The sequence below is a fragment of the Nanorana parkeri genome, unplaced genomic scaffold (genome assembly GCF_000935625.1).
Source record: "Nanorana parkeri isolate BGI_ZX_2015 unplaced genomic scaffold, ASM93562v1 scaffold70, whole genome shotgun sequence".
Classification (NCBI taxonomy): domain Eukaryota; kingdom Metazoa; phylum Chordata; class Amphibia; order Anura; family Dicroglossidae; genus Nanorana; species Nanorana parkeri.
This window is the reverse complement of record NW_017306338.1, coordinates 2,222,400-2,235,273: the sequence shown is the minus strand read 5'-3', so window position 1 is coordinate 2,235,273 and position 12,874 is coordinate 2,222,400.

Sequence of the window (12,874 nt, the reverse complement as noted above, 5' to 3'; positions counted from 1 at the left end):
ATTCTGATAGCGGCCAGTGACTGCTGTCAGAATACAAAGAACACAGTGGGGGATTCATCCATCAATGCTCGTAAGCGTTGATGGAGGAATCTGTTGTATTTTTTTTGTTCAGCCTGCGGGTTGAATTTTAAAAAAAGAACCGTGTATCACCAGATTTACTCCATGTACTGTGATTATTTTTAAGAAAACTTGTACTGAGAAAAAAAGTTTACTGCCACTGCATAACTCTTATTTTGAAAATGTTAGTTGTCTGGCCATTACGCTGGTCCAAAGGCTTCAATATTTTCTAAGTCACTAATCTGGTACAGAGGTTCTGACTGTCCTCTTACTTCACTAGCTCCATGTTGGTTTCAGGTAATTGAGTCAATAGGTTTTGAGGCCAAAAATAGTCAGGTAACTAAAATTTTCTGTACGGGCAGCATGGGGTCATGTGTTTCTTTTTATGCCCTTGCCCAAGGTTGGCAATTATCTAGGGACACCCTCCTTTGTAGTTATTTGCTGCAAAAGGCAGTCTGAAGAGTGCAGGCAATGCTGAATATAAACTTGGGTATGAAAAATACTAAACCCTTATGGGATCTTAAAGATCCGCAACTTTGCTTTGAATAGTTTTTTTGTAAGAAATCTCTATCCCACCCTCTAAAGACCACCCCCAGCCTTTCCTTCTGTTCCTGTAGCTCCACTCCATTGGAACCCTCAGTAAATACCAGGTTCTTCAGGGCATAGAGGAACATGTGATCCTAGGATGCAGTACTAAAGGTGCCCATACACTCTTCAATTTTCGTTCCGAAATCTTCCACAAATGGTCTTTCGAATTATAATCGAACAGTTGATGGGACACCAATGATTTTTTTTTACTATAATTCCGCACAAATTTTATGGAAGGGTGAAGCTGGAAAACTTTTTTTGAATCGAACGAAACGAAATTAGTGGCAAAAAAAAACTCAGCAAGAAGACTGTACATGGGCTAATGAAAATCCATTCTATCAATCAACGAACGATTATTGGAATCGACATTTGTCTGTGCTTGATGGGCTATTTAAGCTAGATTCGAACAAGGGTTCTTGGCAGCAATTAAAATTTCCGATCAAAAATCTATAGGCGTATGGCCAGTTAAATGGGGTTTTCTTACAATTAGCTAAATACTATTCAGGTGCAACACAAAAGGTGTTAAGTGTCTAACAGTTTGTTTTCTTTCTAAAGAAGCTATGAGTAGAAAAGCCTTTCACCTGTCAGCACCTGCAAACTGGAAGCCAGCCTTGCTCTCTGTGAGGAACTAGCAGAGGCTTGGCACTTCCCTTACTGATTCAGACCTATAGCTCTGCACAGACATGCTCAGTTTCTCAGCCCCTGCAAGTGCTCAGATAGCAATCCGCCGCTGAACGCTGTGCTGCAAGTCAGCACTCAGCACTGCTAACTTAGCACTCACAGCTGAAGTGAATGTGGATACAGAGCGCTGAGTGTGACGGAGAAGGTGGGGACAGAGCACCAGCGGCCATTTTAACTGTGGGCACAACTGCCAGTGCCGGAAAAAGGTGCCTGAACTCCGATGGAGCAAATCAATTCAGTATGGGAACTTTTTGGTGAATGAGCACACCAAATATTTGTCTGAAAATTGTATTTATTAGTCAAAAATATTATCCTCCGCCATTTCGCTTAGCACTGTGCAGCCGAAGTTTTAAGTGAAGCTGCTGCAGAACAACTACTCTACGTTTGGCTAAGGAACTGAACGCGCCTCTGACTCAGCAGGAGGTGTGTCAGACCTCTGCAAAAATGTTTGCTTCCCCTCAGAAACCAAAGGTCCTTCTCTGCAGTATGCGGCCGGACACTGGCTTACTGGTAAGCCTGGAGGTTTAATTGGCTTTAAGATAAGTTTATTATGTAGAAGTAATGGCTTCATAAAAAAATAACACTATGGATTACAACATTGATGGCATTAGTCTTTTTCAACAATACAAGTTTACTTGTGCCAAGAATTCAAGTTTAAAAACTATGGGCAGCACAGTGGCGTAGTGGTTAGCACTTCTGCAGCACTGGGGGTCCCCGGTTCGAAGTCCGGCCAGGTCACTATCTGCAAGGAGTTTGCATATTCTCCCTGTGCTTGCGTGGGTTTCCTCCGGGTACCCCGGTTTTCTCCCACACTCTAAAGACATGCTGGTAGGTTAATTGTCTCCTCTCTAAGTTGGTCCTCTATGTATTTATGTGAGATAGGGACCTTAGATTGTAAGCTCCTTGAGGATAGGGACTGATGTGAATGTGCAACTATGTAAAGTGCTGCGTAAATTGTTGGCGCTATATAAATACCTGTAATAAATAAATACTATCTACTGTAGTAAACTAGTATCTACTGTACCTTAAAAACTGCTGTCTGGATCAGGTAACATTTTTCCCAAAGGGGAGATTCTGTACATGAACAATGATTGACTCCGCAAAGGTTGTAAATAGCTGGTTTGGTTATTGAAGAAAGCTGCCAGTTGGCCTAGATTATATATTATTTATTGGGGTTTGCATTAAATACTTATCATTTAATCCTAAATTCAGTAAGTGTGTATGTGTTTTCTTTAACCCTCTATCTCCACCTATTAACTAATACTGTACATCTGTTGGGTTCTATATCGCACAAAGATAAAGTTTTTAGTTTCATCCACAATATTTATTGTCTTTTTACTGCCATTTAAAAGCGGATGCATATTCAACAATGACAAGTAGAGACAATAATGGAAAAGGGCCAAGCAATGACATGTACCTTGGCAGACAAAGAAGGGACAAAAGACAACAATATATGCAAGATGACAAAAAATAGCAAACAACAAAGACACAATGCAATAATTAGGAGAACATTTTACACATAGAATGGAGGTAGAAGAAAAAATATGCAGCACAATAAAAAAAAAAGGGCCAGCTATGAAATGTTGTCACTAATTAAACATGTCTTTCATTCTTTCTTAATATGGTAAGGATAGAAAATAATACTACATTGTTGACTAACACTTGAGACCTAAACCCTGTAGTTTAAGTGGAACTAAACTGATTTTTTGAAAAAACCTGCAGACAGGTAGGCTTTTAATGACAGAAGAGACTCTGTATGTCTATGACATGAATGCTTATTCATGGCCTGCCAGCATTTTGTTTCCCTAGAGTCCAGAGCTGCACATGCACAGCTAAGTACACCATTTTGTGCCCAGCCCGGCCAATAAAGGCAGCCTGAAGAATCAGGCACATCCAAGCAAAACGCTACAGGCAACATCTTTGTGAAAGCAAAGTAAGGCCTAATTCACACTAGCAAAGACATATATGAATTTGTAGCATATCTGCCCTATTACTAAGTTCCCTTCAGTTTCAATGCAGGGTCAGAATCTCTGAGTGTCAGAGGAATGGCTTGGCTTCCCCGACAGAGGCCAGAGACAGTACTTCTGCTGCACATACGGCTCTGTCCTCGCTACATGTTACCCTGTGACCTGTGTATAGCTCGACATGCAGCTAAACTCTCCTATTCTACAATAAGCCAGACTAGATGAAATCTTGAAGCTTTATTAACAAAACAGGGTGGGTGAAACTGGTGAAAAAGAACATAAAAACATACAATTAGAATATGAACATGTAAATAAAGTGATAGCTCTCAAAAAATCAGAGAAACAAATCCGTTCCTACCAGCGATGTTGCTGTAAGGGAAATCTGGGCATTTACTCCAGACTTGCTCTCAGGATGGCATCAGATTCTCTTCTCTTCTGTTCTAAAATGGAAGCGGAGTTCCCAGAATGCACTTGTTCCCTTCTCCTAGGGCTGATAAATTATGCTATATGCTCTACATATTGTATTTGCTGAATTTGAGATGGCAGGTAGGTAAGTCAATAAATCTTGGCCTATGGGGCCAGAACACATACATTCGATCCTCCCAAGATGGTACAGTTCAAAGAAAAAAGGCAGAAATGAGTGTCACAATAGCAATCTCAGATCCCACTGCTGCCACAAGAATATGGCAACAGCAGTTTCAGATCCCACCACTGCTACTAGAATGTGGAAATATACTCTCAGCCTCATCCTGCACATAGATTTTCCAGCTAGCAGGCAACAATCTAAGTGCCAGCAGACTGAGAGGGATCAACACTGAGTTCAGTTAACTCCACAGGTAACCATTTACACGCAAACAGTAGCCATCACCACGTGTTTAATGGAAACATGCCCCATTCACAGCTTCTGCCGTAGCAATTCCGAACTTTAAGGAATGTCTGTGATACTTAAAATATAGAGGTTTTCTTCAAAGAGGCAAATATTCCTAAATTTCTTATTTAGAGCTCTCAGAGATTCAGCTAACAATGTTTAACCACCTGCTGTCCGGCCGTTGTAATTAAACGGCCGGACAGCGGCTTCTTGAGAGCGGGTGGGCGTTTTTAAACATCCCATCCCGTCCCGCTCATGCCCGTCGCTAGGAATTCAGCCTGCACTGTAAACAGCCAGCGATGGCTGTTTACATACAAGCGTTCGGGCGTCTATAGAGACGCCCGATCTCTTGTAATAAGCGTGCGGGTGTGCGCTCTCCGCCGCAGCCGTTGCTGGCGATCCTGGGCTCTGCTGTGCCCGCTGCGAGCCCGGGACCAACACAGCAGCTCTGCGGCCGGAGATCAAACGGAGCTGAGTACACAAGCTCCGTTTGATCTCCTCCTCTTCCTCTTAATGCAGGCAGTGATGTGTATTACATCACTTCCTGCATTCAGGGTCACTCTCCGGTACAGAAACCGGAGAGAAGCTGGTGAAGCAGGTCTCTGCTTCATCAGCTTCTCTGGGGGTCCCTAGGTGACATTAGGGGTCTTAAAGACCCCTGATGTCACCTAGGGCCATCAATCACTGATAACACTAAACTGATGAGCGGTAAAAGCTTTTAAAGCATCGCTTATGGCTAATTTTGGGTATGCTACTTTTTGCGAGTTCGCGGGCGCACGCAATTTTAAAGCTTAACATGTTTGGTGTCTATTTACCCGACGTGACCCCGAATTTTATATTTTGCCAAAAATGTGTGTAATAATAACTGTTTTATAACATAACGTAGGGAAAACTGTTTTTTCCCCCACATTTTTGGTGCTTTTTTCATTATATAGTAAAAAAATAAAAACCCCAGTGGTGATTAAATACAGCGTTGCATGACGGAATAAATGTCAATCAAAGTACTGCATCGCTGAACACTGAAAAATGGCCTGGACAAGAAGGGGGTGTAAACACCCCGGTCAGCAAGTGGTTAAATATCAGTTTACTGAAAAAAGGTGCAAGAAATTATTTAGAGAAAAATATTTTTTACCAAACATTAACCAAAAGTAAAAATAAATGGAATTAGTGAAAAGTACTTAGCAAAGTTCACCTTGTCTTTGCTTTCAGCAGAGTCCAATCAGCTGCAGCTTATTTCCAATCTGATGTATTAAGATCATCGACCCTCAAGAATGAAACTTAGCAATCCTTATCATTTTGGTGGTAAACAAAAGCTTCCAGCTGCCAATTACAGCAGCTTATTGTTAACCCTCTGTTGCTGAACGTGTTTTAAAATACTTCAGCAAACACTCCCTAAATGCCATTTATGCAATCTATATCCATATTTCCAGATGGACCCGTTTTGAAATCCAACAACCAACATATTATTGAATGGAATCAAATTACAATTTGATGAAGATCAAACATGATCAAACATGACCAAACATAAATCTGATGCCGTTAATGTGACCAATCCACCTGCTGTACATTATAGCATATGTTTGGTATCAAACTGATTATTATTCTCTTATACATCGGTGTAGTCATGTTTTATGGACATACAGTATCTTCATTCAAATATGAATTATAAAATAAGACCAGAGTTGAGTGCTGGATATGTATAAAAGGGCAGTTTCAGGACAAGTAGGGCCAGACTTACCAAAACATATTGTCGCTAGATTATTTTATGACAATTTACAATAGCTACAGTGTACAATAATACAATCAGCAAGCTCCGGCATAAGTCGTTTAATTGTCAAACATGCTGCAATTAAAATGTTTTAATGGGATTTATGATGGCCTATTCTGTGTCATTTTAATCTGGCCTGTAGTCTCCCAAAGTGGCCACCCCTTCTGCAGAACAAACATCATATTTAAATCTAAATGTTTTGTTGCAGACTTGCAAATTTTGGAGAAATTGGGGTGGCACTAACTACATTTTGTGTGTCTTTTCTCTGGTTTAAATTAATTTGACATTAAAAATTGTAAAGACCAAATACAGTATACCTTTCCCCTCTCCAGCTTCCTGCATTGCAAACAATGGATTATGCCAGGTTTAGGGTGGTGTCAATTCTTGGCATAAAGTATAGGTGGAAAGTATCTTTAAACGGATGATAGCTATGGACAAAACATATTCCTCTGTCCTATTTTTTGTTGGGATACTGAGTGGAGAAATCATCCAAAGTAACTGTATACATATGTGGAACTGTTGGGACTGATATTTTAACTGGAAAATGTTGTGAATAGGCCCCTAGGGCTACCCATAGACGACATTGCTCATCTGGCTTGTGAATCATCTTTCACAAAAAGGATCACTCCATGAACATTAAAGTATGTCTCTGTTGGAAAAATCATGTGTTCTCAAAGTGTAGATGAGACGGTGCTAGATAATACCCAGACAAATGAAGATGTGTTGGCATTAATGTTATATCAGCTTAAGCTTGAAAAGCAGACAAAGATTGTCAAATTAAAAATGGCTGCAAAAACATACTAAACTTAGTATAATTAAATTAGATGATTTATAACTTTAAAAACATGACTACGACTACATGTTCTACAAGGATTCCTAATTTTGTCAATCCATGCTTTTGTAGGAGTGGGAGACCATATGGGAGAATTCCAAGAAAACATATATGTGCTCTACCATAAAAGAAAACATCTATATATGTTACAAATGTTTGGTAATACATTCCATTAATGCTTATCCCCAAACAACTCATCCAACTGCTAGTGAGATTGTGGCTCACAAAGCACAATTAGTAACACTGGGCTTGCTCATAGTCCATGAGCTGCAGCTAACGATTATTTTCAAAATCGATTAGTTAGCCGATTATTAAGTTCGATTAATCGGTTAATCGGATAAACTATAAAATTTTAAAAAATGGCTCCAGTGATAGGACTACTAGTTTGTATTGAGGTTGTAGTCCATCACAGGAGCAAGCTTGGACCGGTGGAAGTAAAAAAGAAAAAAAGATAGTGTGGTGTGCAATATAGTGAAATGGAAAGTGTAAAATTATACAGCAATGCATGCAGAATGGCACCGGTTATAGAGGACTACAAAACCCAGCAAAAGCACATTATACAGCACAATGCAGAATACCGCCAGCTATAGAGGAATACAACAAATCCCAGCAATAGTACATAATAGCTGGCGGCATTCTGCATTGCGCTGTATAATGTACTATTGCTGGGTTTTGTAGTCCTCTATAGCTGGTGGTATTTAGCATTGTACCACTTTATAATGTACTATTGCTGGGATTTGTTGTACTCCTCTATAGCTGGTGGTATTCTGCATTGCGCTGTATAATGTATTATTGCTGGGACTTGTAGTCCTCTATACAGCGCAATGCAGAATATCACCAGCTATAGAGGAGTACAACAAATCCCAGCAATACATTATACATACAGTGTATAATGTATTGCTGGGATTTGTATTCCGATGTATAATATACAGCACAATGTACCATCAGCTATAGAGAAATACAAATCCCATCAATACATTATAGAGCACCATGTGTGGGAAAGTGCAGGCTTACCTGAGCAGTCTTCCAGCAACGTGCTTCTGAGATCGGACCTGTCTATAGGCAGCTGTCATCCCCCCACACCTGCTCCTCCTTACTACATCTCCCCGCGTCCCTGTGCCGATTGTGGATGGGCAGGAAATGTGAGGCGGGGAGGAGGTGCGGCGTGTGGAGCGTGGATGCGATCGGGTCTGGCAGCAGCGAGCGTGAGGTGGGGAGGAGGTGCGGCGCACAGCGTGTGGAGCTGTGAACAGGGCCAACTGATCGGAAGCCGATTAATCGATTATTGAAAAAGTTGACAACTTTTTCAATAATCGATTATGTCGATTAGTTGTTGCAGCCCTATAGTCCAAACATGTGGTTTCAAGTTAGATACACAAACTGCCAAAAATCATAGTTCCTCTGGACCTATTTGTTATTTTGCTGGCCTATATACAGCACTTTAAAGGAGAACTATGGGGTTAAGGATTTTCCCCATAGTTCTCCTTAGGACACCGTCACCCTAGGCTCAGTATACCGCGAGCTGCTGCTCGCGGTATACTGAGACGCCGCAGCTGAAGCGGATCCCGACAATTGTGCCGGGATCCGCCCAGCTGCGTGACTGACAGCTGGCTCTGCCTATCTAGAGGCAGAGCCAGTTTGTAGCCGCCCCCTCCATTCCGCCAGTCATCGCTGGCGGATCGGAGCGGGGAGGGGGGAATCCAGCCCCTCCCCTGTCATGGCAGAGAGCCGTGACAGGAACGAGAGGTGAGCGAACGCCGGTATGTGTTCGCTCACCTCCCGATCTACTGAGCCGACCAGTGACAGTCTCATTGTCACAGGTCGGCTAGAACTATGAGGTGAGTGAAAAGCAGTCACCTCATAGTTCTCCTTTAAGGGTTCTCTACAGATAGACAGTGTCTCCTGAATAATTTCCTACCTACAGCAACATATCTTATCCTGAGAAGCTGATCAGATAAAAATCCACCAACTTAAGTAGGGTATACATGGGTAGACTTTCAAACAAACGTTTGTACAAAATATCCCATCAGAAATTTGATGATGCCATCAGAGACAGTTGTAGTTTGAAATTTCGTTTGATCGTCATTTTCATTTAACATTCGATTTTGGAATGAATGGAGTTTCCTAAACGAAAACCACATCTATCGTTAGCATTTCGTTCAATCAAGAACAAATTTTCAGCATGTTCCTCCAAATTTTGTTGTCACTGCAGTCAAAATCAATCATCGTTTTCACCACATCGCCGATTAGAGACTCGTGTGAACATTCCAAAATTGTTTTTGTTTGTTTGAAATCCTAACTGTGTATACCCTACTTAAAGCTGGCCATCCATGGATTGAATTTTGAACACAGCAAACATTATGCAGCAGAGCAGCCATGCCACCGCCACCACATGACCCAAAGTGTTGCTGGCTGAGGCAATAGTCTCAGGCAGCCTCATTAAAGGGACAGCCCTGGTTACAGTTACAGAATTAAGGAAGGAGATCATACACTTTCTATATGCACATCACCATTTAGTAGTTGAAAGGGAGATTAACTTCAGTAGAGGATGCACAGTTTCATATTTTTGTATAATCCAGATGTGCACTAAGTTCTGTTCAGAGGAGGAGTAGAAGTCATACAGGAATGTTGGATTTTTGAAATTTTATGCATCTCGGTGACTCAGCTGAACTTTGTGCTGTTGTTGCCCTTATCAGCATCACTTCATTTGACATTATTTGATTTTTCAACTTTTCCCACAGGAACTAAGACGAAAATTGTCAGCTAAACAGTGACTGCGGCCAATGAGCTGTTCACTGTTACCGTTCAGGTATTCTAACAGTTGAGCAGAGAATCGCCTGGCAGGGTGAGATTTCTCCATCCATGCTTTTTAGTGTGAATAGGGGAATAGAGTGTTTTTCCTCCTTTCGTGTATGGTATATTGTTTACATTGAGCACCCTTGCTCTGGTTCCAGGATGATGGCACTGTTTATACAATGGTTTTTGGATTAGAGTGGAGTAGAAGAACTAAACTTTATCTAGTCAGCCACATGCATTTAGTTTACATCAATCAAATTAAACTACACAACAAAAAACAAAACAAGCAGAATCGTATTTGAAAACAATTTAATAGAATTCCAAAAACATAGAAAATAAAACTATAGCATAAAATTCAGAATTACGTTTTATAAAATACAGCACTTTAATAATTTTGCCATGTACAAAATGTTTCTTTCATATTTATATACATTGAAGATTGCACATCATCTGGGCCTCTGTCACTGGCACCGTTTTCAGTTTGTATTACATGATATATAGTATACCACTATACCATTCACTTACTGCTTCTAACAACATCAAGCAAATAGTTCTCATTCATTAACAAAATAACTCATCTTTCATCACTTGCTATGTCAGGATATCAGGATCCTCCTTCTACCTTCTAAGTCAGCCCACAAGCTAATCCTGGCTTGCTAGAACATCTCCTCTGTCCCACAATTTTTCTACTTGAAAGGAGTTTTATGGCATATTTAATAAGTTAGTGCAAAGACATGTGATAAACTGTAACCCACAGCAACCAAGAAAAGCCTGTAGCCGTCAGCAGACTTTCAGAAAACGGATAAAACCGACTTGTGGTTGGCTACTATTCACTTGTGCGCCCTAAATATGGAATTTATTATTATTAAAATTGAGACTTATTACAGACAATTTTTATTCTCTAAAGCTGTCCATACACTAGTAGAATTTTGCTGGAAAAGAATAGTTTTCAGAACATTCACTCAATTTTCTAATAGCTGATGGGGTCAAATCAACAATCATTTTTGACCACAGTGCCAAAACATAGAAGGAGCAGGATATAATTTTTTTTCAAATGAATGAAAGTCTAACAGTGAATGTTGTTTTGGGAAACTCCATTCATTCCAAAGTCGAATGTTAAAATTAAACCAGCTTTCGAACGATGGCAATCAAGTCTCTGATGGCACTATCAAATGTTATGAGAAACATTTTACTTATGAGCATTTGTACGGAAATCTGCCAGTATACAGCCAGCTTTATACACACCATTCAACTTTCTAAGACAAAGAGGGAGACATTTAAAAGATTGTTTTGGCAAAAGGGTACAGTGCTGCAGGATGGATTGGATACCGTAAGATGCATTTGCTTCATGATGCCTGCAGAGCAGTAATGTTGAAATCTCCTTTTAGGTCTAATTCTGCACACATACAGCCTAAAACATATATCAAAGGGGGTGGAAGTGTCAGTAGCACAGGCAGTTTATGACCTATATGGTAACACCACATTGTTCCCACATACAATAATTAGAAGGGATTGGAAATGATGTACCTACAGTCACTGTATCCTAGTGCCAGCCCATGTTCTTTCTGATGAAGAGGTATCTGATGAGGAAGAAGGTCAATCAATCCTTGTTGAAAATAATGGAAATTAAAGAATACTGTATCGCGAGACACCCAAACCTTTATAGAAATCTGTTCTTGTTGTCTATCAGACAAAACTTTGCATTGGTTCTTTTCCTCTTGCCAGAACCCATAACTGCTTTCATAGTAATGCCATACATGTTCATTGAAACAAATTTTTTGAAATTAAAATCATTATATTAATTTAGTATTAAGGTCTAGGGCAAGGGTGGGCAAACTTCAGCGCTCCAGCTGCGGTGAAACTACAAATCCCATGAGGCATTGCAAGACTCTGACAGCCACAGACATGACTTTCAGAGGCAGATGGTTGATGGGATTTCATCACAGCTCGAATGGTCGAAGTTTGGCTACTCAGGCCTAGGGGAAACATTATGTCATGAGCTTAAATGGCCTTTTTTTCTATACCCTACACATATAACAGGACCCACAAATAAACTGATATAGCAACTATTAGTTTAGCATGAAAGCAGATCTCATCACTTACTACACAGGAAAAAACACCCTCAATGTTCCTCTCAGTCTAAAGCCATATGCACAGGTATCAAAAGGAGCAAACCCTAATACAGGTTTGGGCAACTCCGACCCTCCAGCTGTGATAATACAAGTCCCTTGAGTCATTGACAGTTACAGGCATGAAAGGGTATGAGGCACCTGGTATAACACACAGAGTTGCCCACCCCTGCCCTAATGCCAGGTCTGAAAGGGTATGAGGCACCTGGTTTAGCACACAGAGGTGCTTAATGAGATGTCAGCTAAAGGCTAGATTCACACTAGCCTACTACATTTAAAAAAATAATGTGGCTCATCTGGAAAATAAACAAACTTTATGCTTCCCAAATCTATTTCACCTGCATTTATTATACTTGCGTTTACACATGATTACATAGACATGTTCAGAGTATTTAATTTGCCCCGGGATGCACAAAATTCTATTTTCTCCACATACAGTATAGCTAAACCGAATGCACCTAAACACAGGTGAATGCATAGTGTTAATTATACAATTTAAAATCATTGCATGCATGTAAATGGGTTTAAAAATGTCCTATAAATGCATGTATGTCTCTGCCAGTGTAAATGAGGCCTTACTTCTCAATCCCAGAGATGTTGACACAGCATTTTGCTTGGCTGTGCCTCATGTTCAAGGCCTATTCCATTTCTCTGCTCTCCCTAATCTGGCTCCTTTGGCTAGGAAAACTTTTAAAATCTGGAGAAAACATGACTTGGACGCACACAGATTTTAAATGCCGGAGAGCACCACATGTATAAGGCTAGAAGGTGTGCATATAGACATTCGAGGAATCTCTTCTAAAGCATGGACGATAATCAAGATGTCTGTAGTTAAACATAAATGTCAAAGGACATTTGCAGATTGGAATTTGTACTCTGGATCCACCAATCCTTCTGAGATAATAGTGGCGGCAGAAGCGTCTACTATGCATATGCATACGTGTTTGTAGTATACAAGCCTCTATGTCTACGTGCATGCTAGGCAAAAGAAGGATTGTGCAGTGGTCAAATCAATAGTTAATGTATGACCTCTGTCTTTAAGGTAAGCTTAAAATAAAAACTATGAATGGCAAAAAAATGTAACAGCTAAGTATGCAAAGCAAACAGCAGAGTTTCGGAGTGACTTTTACAGAAACAAAAAACACATCAGTGCTTTAACCAGTTGACATCCGCGGTGTTAAACCCCCTTCC